An 11152-nucleotide genomic window follows, 5' to 3' on the forward strand; every position below is an offset into this window, starting at 1 on the left:
ACACAACAGATAAATGAGTAGAAAATACCCGTGTACAAAATGGGACGTTCCCAATTCCAGTGTGGTGCTATTTTTACCATCTTATACTTTACACAGCTCTATGCCTAACGTGAATTAAATAGGAAAGCAAACATAGCAGATTATTCATGAACTGTGCGATATGTGTATGGCTTGTTGTACATTCTTAATATTTAAGGTAAATGTCAAAAGTATATGCTTTGGTTATAAACAATGCACATTACACGAAATAAGGAAAATGTGATCAATTGACAATTCAGATATGTCGACATACAGAACATGTAGAAAACATGTGAAATAAGTCGCGTTTATAATAAATCGTCAAAAAAATGGGGAAAATGACGCAATAAGTATGTCATTTTATGACGCCATCAATCAGCTGATTCATTATACGGATGGCGAAAAATGATGTCATATGACTAGATTTAAAGGTTGAAGGTCGTATAATTTTGAAGCTTACTAGTAAGCCTTAAGTTTTGTCGACTTTGTTTCTTATGAAAAATCATTTAGTGGTAAAGTAAATATAAATAAAAAAATAACAAAACAAAAATCGTGTAATTTTATATTTTATTTCAACAGTTCTTTTGTTGAATATGACATATATATATTTTTTGCAACATATGCACATTTTCTTCTAATGGGTGACCTTAAAATTCGATCAATGAACCAAACAATATCGACCTAATTTTAGCGCATATCGCATGACGTCATTTAAAAAGTAGTCCGTGCACGCGACAGGTATATTCCACAGTGTTGAATACAAGCAAGTATATTCCACAACGTGTTATACCGTCAATGTCGCGCTGAAAATGGGATAAATCTTTAAACTTGCATACCTGTATGTCTGAAAACTATCAGAAGCATCAGCTGAAACGCTAATCCGAAGTATTGTGAGTTTTCAAACATGTTGCAGATTAGTTAAATCATTCAGTACACATATCTCTGAGAAATGAATCCCATTCAAAAGCTATACAGCAAAACGTATGTCAACTTGCAAGATATATCAGACACCGCCTTCCGACATTTTGAGGGCATGCCTTACTTTTCACTCAGTTGGCGTTTGACGTGTTGATTTTTAACTCCGGAATAAGATTTAAAAAAAAACACTTGTGCAGGTAGTCACATTTAATGTTGGTTCTTATTTTATCTTAGTGAACACCATACAGCCCAGTAAAAACTGTGTTTATATGTCTGCCACAACTTCCTTACTATCCCTCATTTTTTCACATGCTATACCCAACAAGATTCACATGCTTAGTGTCACACAGCATTATCAATGTTTCTGTGATTGTTTTTTTTTATGAGAACTTATTACGTGAGCATTGCACGAATATTTCAGTAATTATACAGCTTTAACGGGTGCTTCAAAGTTCATGCAGTATATGTTCAATTAAATGCACGCGGGGTACATTATTTCATCAAATAATTTAATACAGAATACACATTGTGATAACATTGCCTTTCAATATGCAAATTCGATAGAAATGCACAAGCTCTTTTTCAACATAGTCAAGCGCGCGATTATCAACACCCCAATCCAATTTTACAGTTTTCACAAGGTTAATAACTTATAAAGACGTACTTATGCATGTTCCTATTTATCAATTGCCTTTTTAATAACCTAAGAATGAATAAATCTCTGTGCAGCTAAAAGGAATGCATTCGTTTTTATCGATAATCCCGTAATTCGTTACGCAGATGTGAAGAGAAATAATATATCCTTGCACACCTTCGTGTAATATTTAACCCAGTTATGCCTAGCGTCTAGAAAAACCTTGGAAAACAGCTTAGTACCAAATGAGATGCCCCATGATGCGGCGTCTCATCAACGTTTGCGCTGTTTGCTTAAATGAAATCTGTATGAAGTATTCTAAATATAAAAATGAATATACAAGACATCCCTAATTTTGGAAATAAATTGATCGAATTTAGAAGGATGGGAGAGTCCACTAGACATACATGGGTTAAACTTCTTTGCTAGTGACCTTCACTTATAAAAATGAAAATATATTGCAACTTAAGTTATTATCGTGCTCAAGTATGCAAAGTTCAAACAAATTAATTAAGTATTAGTTTGATAATAGGAAATGTGTTTAACTGTTATACTATATTACTAGAAATTCGTAATCTTAATATTAACAAAAACAACTTTTGCAAAAGATGCCTATACATGTATTTAAACAAACAAAGCATATATAGTCCTAAATTTTAACTGCTCAGTTATTATAAAAACATGCCAGAAGTGCATTAACACGTATAAATTGTACTTACTATTAACTCTTTGTCGATGCGTGAACATTGACGAATCAGGTTAATAGGCATTTAAAATCCTAATCGTTGTTTTCCTAACCATGCACATCGCAAAATCGAAATACATTTCTCAAACTGCGCACATGGTACCAACATTATAATGCTAGTTAACGTTCTGCACTTACATTCAAATAAACAGTAGTTGCTTAAGTGATTTCAGTAACAGAACTATCATCTTTTATTTCGCAATGAAACGCTTTTATCTCACAAATGGTGGTTCACATATATCTTGTTTCAAACTTAATACACAATTCAATTATTCAGGCGTGCAAAGCGCATCGACACATTTGACACTGCAATTATATATGATTGCACTGTTAAGGGGTTCAGTCAGAAGCGATATGTTGCTCATATTAATTCAATTTTCAGTATTTACTCAACAAACATACATTCACTGTTTGTTTTACAATATAAAAATATGCATAGACAATTTCTTGAAGATCCGAATTAATACAACTCAAATATGTATGAAATATAATGGTGTAAACTTTATTTTTATATATAGATTTATTTTTGGTATCCAATAAACGATATCATAAATCACTTTGATTATATTGATTTAACATATCGTGTCTAATATTTACTTCCAAACACTTAATTCTATAAAACATTAACTCATGGTTAATACAAACTTTCTGCACGCCGCTTAGATAGAACTATTTTATAACATAAATGTCATATAGTGGAAAGATATAATCTTATTATTATGGAGTAATATATTCTTTGGTGCGTCATATATTGGTTGATTACTTTAATTTTAATATGTGATGGTTTCGTGTAATCGTATTTATTAAATACGCATAACGTGTATAAGAAAATGTTCATGATATGTTGTTAATGATAAATAATATGTTTTTGCGATTAATTTTTTCGAAAAATGTTATAATAAAAATAAATTATAACAAGATTGCTTATTAAATTTTTTTTAATTCGATGAGCAACATGTGTGTTATATTATAATTCATTTGAGTCATAAAGTTAAAAAACACGACGACATTGTTTTTTCTTTCCAAAGTAAACGATATACAATACATTAAAGACTTCCGGTAACACGACCTTACCTTCTGTGTGTGCCGACTTGAGTTTTCGATCATTCTAAAATTAACTAAAAAACAATTAAGTTTGCGATAATCTATGCTACCTTTGATCATATTACCTAAAGTGGATATAACTTAATTCAGATAAATTAATAATGAATCATAAAAAGAGTATTGCAAGATGTCTGCATGGCACAGGATATTCCTATTAACTCGTCCATGGGTTGCCACCTTTTGCGTTGTTGGCGTTTGTATGCCGTCTTAATGTTTTCTAATGACGACATGCAGCTGCTTTGATGATCCCACCGCGGGTTGATTCAGTTTTTGAGCGCAGTTAGAACGCCAGTCCGGTTTGAAATAGTTAAAAAAGGATGCATTATCCAAAAATATATACCATAAGCCTCACGCTTGCATCAGTTGTAATATTGTCCGTTCTATTATTCATAACGATATTGTTAAATATATGTTTACCCAGTAGTATTCAAGACCAATATACTTCTTATTGTACCTACACGGGACTTAAATCAACCGCTATGGAAAACTAAACTGATCATTTAAATATCAGAGTATTCACTCAATTTGCAAACAATATATATTAATTCCTACGGCGTGCGAATATAAATACGCATGAACTTTAGATACAGCGACTCGGCATAATTGACACATATTTTAAATTTATATTCAGTTTATATTGATATTTGCATGGTCACAATAACAAAACGTTTAACAACTAATTGGATATAGCTGTTTAAGATTAATGTTTCCAATAGGGCTTCTTTAAAGGCAATGGTATTTAAACACAGTTAAACGAGTACAAGACGTTTGAATGTTAATTATTATGTTAAATAATAAGTTTAAACACGATTTCACATATTCAATATTTAAGTTTTAAATGTCCGATGTTTAATATAATTTTATCATTTATGTTAGGCCCGTTTAACGTTAAGGTAAATTGACAAAATACAAAAGTTGTTTTAGATTCGCAAATGTTCGTTGTATTTATGATATAATAATATACGTAGTTATATAAGCGATCGAATAATTTGGAGAGTTCTGTTGTTGTTGTTTTAAGTTGTGATACTTTTTGTGCTTATATAAAGTATAAAATACCTCAATCATTGGACGAGCAAGGATGGCCGAGTGGTCTAAGCGATAGACCTTTACTCCAGTGGTCAGTGGTTCGATCCCAGTTGAGCGTTACTTTGTTTTCTTTCTTAAATTGTATTCTTGTTTTTAACTGGAGCTTTTTAGATCCAATGTTAACATTTATCAATATAACGCATTAAATGACAAACTTCAATAAATGCCAAAATCTGTGTAAGGCCCCTTTAAAGCTAAGCATTTGGCACCTGGAATTTTACTTCGTTTATATTCTTATTAAGCCGAACAAGAATAATGTTACGACAGCCAATTTAGACATAAATGAACTAAACGTTTAAATGGTCCGTACTTTTACTGAATAATACCCTTTTCTGTTTTGTCAATTACCCTTAGACCAATGTAAAAAAATTACAAACGGAAAAAAATGTAATTTTATGTTCAATAAGAATTGTATTGAATAGTGATTACATTCGTCTTTACGATGGTTAATAAAGCATTCATAACATTCAAGTCTCAAATTTTGGGCAATTAACAGTTTAAATATTGACTGTGTATACACATTGTATAGAATAAACGGTTTGCTTAAATGTCAAAAGTGGGTTGATTCGCTTCTTTCCATAACTGTATGTAAATGTATGTAACCTAAGTAGGTAATTAACATTGATGCATGATAACATCCAGCTTCATTGTCGTTCCAAAAGATTAAATTTACTGAAACTTCTGAAATAATATATTTATTTGTACACAGCATAAATGCAGACCTGCGTATTCTACAGAATGTTTCAAGTAAATAACCGTCAAAAGCAATACATGGCGAGAAACGGCTTATTGCGATATTTATTTTACATACGGTGATAATGAAAACAAGTGAGTATGTTAAACATGTATTACTGTTATAATAGTGGTAGATATTTTGCTAGACATACGTTGAAATCCATGAAATCTGGTGGAATAAAACCATGCAGTATGCATTTTATTATATTTATACCATACAATCGTAAACGCTCATGTCCGTTATTCCATGTACACGAGAAGCCCATTATTAATAGACATACGCAAACGTGTATTCTCTTTAATCAGTACAACAATAGCATTTAATTTAACATCGTTAAGATGGATATACATGTAATATAGTGTCTTTTAGTTGGGTTCAAGGTCGAATTTCATTATGGTCAGTATATAAAACTTAAAGCAATTGTTTCGTTTAATAATATATTCAATTTCATAATAATGTTCATAAGAAAATGTTCATGATGTAATACTGAAGGATTACAATATTCCCTGTAGGTTTGCTCAAGACTTTTCAAGCCCTGAAATTAAACAATAACATAACATTAATACCATATAGGAAAAACATAGAATAACCTGCAAGTAAATCATGTTCACACATAAACTTATTAACAGGATGTGTTCCAGTGGACCGAAAAACATTAACACTTCAGCATGTATAAATATTCTCTATGCAATCAATATGATAAAACAATGCTTAGAAAACAGTTAACATCACATATATAAATAAAATACAAAAGTTATGTTTTCTTCTCTTTCACACACATACACACATACAATACATATCAACATACCAAATGTTGTTTGGGCTTTTACACCTGTCTGTCCGCCTCTCTCTTGTCTCACTGACTAGTGATGGTTAAAACTGCAACATTAGATTTATGGTGCACACTAGAAATAGCGTGATTACTGCATATAGGATTTAAACAATGGAAAAGCACAGTACTCTCCCAAATACAGGTTTATACACAAAACCTCAATACAAAGTATTTACAAACAGAGCATTACCCATTTGCAATCAACTCAAAAGTATATAATAAATACAAAAATGTACAAAAATGTATTGCATGTTTAATACAACTTAGTACTAACCTGGTAAAAAGTAATACTAATGAAGATATATAAAAATCTGCAGCTCAATCAAAAAAACTGACTGCTGACACTTTGACTGTCAAGAACACACTGCAAAAGAGAGGGAAAACTAATCTGGCTGAACAGATTTTTAAATCACCCAACAGTTGTAATTGGTCACAGTGGTCACCTGAATGAGTTGATTTAAAGTCAGTCAACTATGACATTTGGTCACAGCGGTCAAAGGTAGATAATCTACTACTATGATACGATTATTGGAAATTCTACCTGGTTACACACATATTGGTATTTATCATCCATACATACATTTAATCAATCTCGTGCACGACGGTTACATTACATTCACCTCTGTGTTGGGCTCAGAACGGACTATTGTTATGAAAGCGTCTCATTTATGTCATGATCATTCCAAGCGTTCATCATTGAGGTTACAGAATATAAAACAATCTCTTGCACGACGGTTACATTGCATTCACTGCATTAAAGAAAACCATCTCATACCATGATATCTTATATCAGTCTTAATTCATTATTATAAAATTGATACGTTTTTTTTATGTTAAGATACCAACATACATACACACGTCGAAGCAATTCCTAACGTCACTCAAAAAAATATGTTCAATTGTTTACATTTGTGAAGTGCGTGGAATGATTCCATCTGCGTAAATGGGCAATAAATTAGTTCCAGAGAGTTGAATTAAAAATCGCAAGTTTTTGCACGATTTATCGTACATTTAAAAGTCATATTTCTTAATTTAATGCATGCGATCTTAAATATCCAATCAATTATACGTTGAATGCGTTTGTTCGGTTTTATCTATTTTATAGACAAAATGGAGGGCTGAGCCTTTCGCAGAGTTGTATGTGAGAGCAAGGAAAGACAACTCTGCGTGGAGATTGACATTTAATTAGTTTGGTATCCGGGAAGTCTTTGTATAATAATTATTTCATGTAAAGGTCAAAACAAAGTTAATGAAACACACTTTGGTATCTAAATTGTGCAACACAACAGTATGTTGCGCAATGCAGAAGTTTCGATCACACTTTTTATATTGATTACTGTTCGGTTTATTATGTAAATGTGTATTTGTCTCCCTCATTTCATACACGCATGTCGACATGAACAACAATGTAAACCATAAGACCTTGAACTCAATTTTGGAGCTTATTCATAGTGATATGAATCATTGCATAGTGAAATCATTCTGTAATTACCATTGACCAAAGAACCTCAGCGTGGATGCAATTTTACTCAACTTATGTACACTTTGATAGATGCGTAACATAACTGAAGACGAGTGTAACAGCATTTGTTTTTAATGCACACATTATGGCCTACACAAATGCAAACGATACTTTTCGGTTTCGTCGCATTTACTATTTAAATCCACGTGTGAACACGAGAGGAAAATAACAACGACAAACTACCCAAACTAGTAAATCTTCGTTACTGTCGAGGGATCAATATCGCGATGTCGTCATTTTAATGACGTAATATCAACAAGTGTGAGTCTATCATAATTGACTCTCTTTTTGTTGAATTGTTTTTTATTTATTAGACCAGGATGAAGTAGTTAATGTGAAACATTGAAATACATAACAGACGTTAACTGGATTACATTTAAATCAGATTTAATAACCACAACACATAATAAAATTAACATCGTTTTCAAAGAAACATTTGCATAATCTGCATTGTATAATCTTGCATGGGCAACGAGAATCTTGAATAACAGCCAATTAGGGGGAAAATATGTATATTTTATCGTCCGGAAAGTATCTTGGAGAACATCGAATGACGCTTTACAACAGTATACTTCTAATGATATGTAATTTGCATGAACGCATTCCTCAGATAAGAGCTGGCAGAGACATCTTGAAAAGTTAGATTCTAATAATCTCGCTTTCTACTAAATTATAACAAATGCACTAGTGCTGTGAAAAGTCAGTTTGAATTCGTGTAACATAAGTATACTTATGAGTATGTACGTTAATGTTGTTATATTTAAATGTGATCTATACTTAAATGTTGGAGCCATTATATTATTCTATTTTGAGTGGATTATTGTTTCTTTCTTTAACTGATTAATACGTCGTTCAGGAACTTCTATTCACACCATGGCGAACGAATGTTATAGACATCTTTAGTAACCGTTACCCTTTCAATTGTATTTATCACTTGCGAAGTCATACGAACCCATACAGTTTAGTTGTGCCGGTAAATGTAGAACATTTCTGATATTTAATGTAGAGAATAATAAAATAAACCTCCTGATAAAAACACATATAAAAAGTCAAGTTTTTTGTTTAAAAAAGAAAATCAACGATCAACATCTTGATTTTATCATTACCTAAAAAGAAATGACATCAGAGTATTGATTTTAATTGCTAATATGAGATCATTAACTCGTGTGCTTCCGTCTGCGTAAAATGTTCGTGCTTAATGTATTCCGAAGAAAGAATTGAAAGCGAAACGAAATATTTAGGTTGTTTATGAAGCAGGTGTCTCTCTTTTTGTTAAGTTTTCACACATGACAAATATAACAGAAACATTAAGGTTATTTATATATGTATTCTATGAATATAATATGTAATAAACGTATAACACCATTATCTTTATATACTTAAATTTATATTGAAGCTTTTATTTAGCACATTTCATTTATTTTACACTTGTAGTTCTCGGTTTCTTGACCCATATAAGTATTGCTTATATAACATATTAAGATGGAAAATATTTTTTTAGAATAGCAAATCGATACGTGTATCAATTGTAAATTATTAATTAATTTATTAATTGAATAAGTGTATTGCCAAAAATTTATCCATCAGCACGTTACATTTATTATTTATCATACAAAGCACGGAATCAAAATATAAACCATCAGTCAGAAGTCAGAACACGTAATATTTGCAACTCCATCAACACAATGAAGAATCCAATGTCAATTCCTATTGCATGCACAATGACGTAAACCAAAACAATAATACCATTAAGATGTGGATGAAAAGAACGGCATGTTCATGCGGTAATGATTGTAAATTTTGCTTACATATTTAAACTTGTTAGATATATGACGTAAGCACAGATTTGAGCAATATGTTTATAACGTTGTAAATTCCTCACAATTACGCAGACATATGTGTAGGTCAATTATTATGTATGCGAGGAATATGCGCCAACATCATGCTGGCCCATACTGCTTCATTTGTTCTTAAATGACCTCAATAAATTCACGGACATATTGTTTGTGTGATTTTGAAGTTTTCCGAACAAATTCACATATACACCTCTTATTTAATATTTTATCCTAACTCCAGTGCAAAATCATTAAAATTATTCTTTTCAACGATGACAATCACTATTCCTAGTAACACAAACTCTCAATTTGAAAACCGTAAGACAATGTGTGTCCGCAGATCCAACTACATTAAAAATTCATCAAAAAAATAATTTTCAGAACTTTAATCAATACAATTACTATGATGAACTGATCTTCCAGAATAATGTTACCATGGTAAGTGTCATTTGGAAACATAAGCTAAAACTTTAAAGATGTGCGCATGGGACATTTCTTCCACGTGACTCCATCGCATCTGAAGGGGCATTATTTGTATGAATTGAATCGCCATCCGTTTTCATATCTGAAGAAAATAACAAATTATAATACCATCTTATATTATACATATAATATAGAAATGCCCATTATTCAAACTGCAAATAAGTTTTCTTTAAAGTACATATATGTGTATAAATTGTTTTTAATACTTTAGTTACAATATGTATTACAATTATTCAAATAGTGTAATTTGAATGAACTATTATGGGTCACGATATGTTTTCGTGCCTCGTTTTGGTTCTTTATGATTCTTTTTGTCTGAAAAAAAACCGAACATGTCACATAAATTACACCTATTCAATTATGTAATAATGTTATTGATAAAGCAAAAACGACATTTAACAATATTATATTAATTCAATCATATAATACTAGATCATTACATGGGGCTAGTTTTAACTATAAAAATTGGTCATGATGAATGGGATGTAAATATACTTTGCATACCATTAAGAATATGAACGTTAAAACCCTGTGCCAGCTTTTTAGCCAACCGACAGGCATACTGTCCTCTGTCATCCATGGTCACACGTTTGATCACAAGTTCACTTATAAAGGATCGTCCGGGCATTGGTTTCCGGTTTAATTGAAGAATGCGTCCAAACCATTCTGGCTTAATATCGCTGATTGGTTCCCCATTGAAAAACCAGTCCACAGCATCCGGAGCTTTCAACACACCTGTGGCGTTGAAACGAGTCGAATGTCTTCCATTAGGCTGACGTACTCTGTCCCAGTTAACTCGAGTTCTACAAAAGTTGATAACATGAAGGCTGAACATTAAATACTTGAAACTTAATTTCATATCTTGACAAGGAGGGCATGCGTTTGAGTCATGGATACGGATCATTGAGTCTGTAAGTTAGGGCTTAGGGTTTTATGTACACATTCACTACTGGCCACTCTTTTCTAACAAAGGCCCTGCATCGTCCGAATGCGGATACGCGAGGTTATAGTACTGGTATATACATACTAATATTTAAAACAACTTACCATATAATTATGGTAGAACGTTTAACAAGGCATTACGAATGAAGTTTTAGAATGACCAATAAGACAATAGCATTCATCTGGCTTAACAGAAATACGTTTTGATATTTTTCAAGAACTAAGAATGCCTTTAAAATGAACTGCTCTCATGCACTTTCTCGGTCCGTTGATACTAACAAAACACTCAGGTTTGTT

General features: G+C 31.8%; 1 long non-coding RNA gene across 1 annotated transcript; it reads right to left on the bottom strand.

The window, feature by feature from the left end:
• Positions 1 to 5329: 5329 nt before the first annotated feature.
• On the bottom strand, positions 5330 to 6451 carry LOC127877423 (uncharacterized). The gene is made up of 3 exons (XR_008048433.1): positions 6348 to 6451; positions 6050 to 6120; positions 5330 to 5776 (listed from the first exon to the last, which is right to left on the bottom strand). It is a non-coding gene; the product is annotated as an uncharacterized LOC127877423 (long non-coding RNA).
• Positions 6452 to 11152: the final 4701 nt, after the last annotated feature.

The sequence above is a fragment of the Dreissena polymorpha genome, chromosome 4 (genome assembly GCF_020536995.1).
Source record: "Dreissena polymorpha isolate Duluth1 chromosome 4, UMN_Dpol_1.0, whole genome shotgun sequence".
In the NCBI taxonomy this organism is placed as follows: Eukaryota; Metazoa; Mollusca; class Bivalvia; order Myida; family Dreissenidae; genus Dreissena; species Dreissena polymorpha.